Source organism: Penaeus monodon, chromosome 29, assembly GCF_015228065.2.
Source record: "Penaeus monodon isolate SGIC_2016 chromosome 29, NSTDA_Pmon_1, whole genome shotgun sequence".
Classification (NCBI taxonomy): Eukaryota; Metazoa; Arthropoda; class Malacostraca; order Decapoda; family Penaeidae; genus Penaeus; species Penaeus monodon.
The window spans coordinates 23607831-23608107 of record NC_051414.1 but is presented as its reverse complement, the minus strand read 5'-3'; positions in this window follow the sequence as shown (position 1 = coordinate 23608107).

Here is a 277-nt window from a genome sequence, read left to right as displayed (position 1 = left end):
TCGTAAAAACTCCAGTCTATCAATATACAGATATTTCACCGGCACTGAAAATATGAGGAGAAGCATCTCGAACGTGCCCGCGCATCAGTTTTTGTGAAGAATGAATGTCATTAAAGGACCAATTCTCTTGAGACAGTCTCTGTGGTGTAGCGGCTAGCACGATGGTCTTTAAAACCGTAGACTCGGGTTCGATTCCCGGCGGAGGCTAATCAATAATTTTTTCTCACTTTCTTTTCGTCTTTTTCGCATCTAGAAAAATGCTTGTAGTGTGCATCGT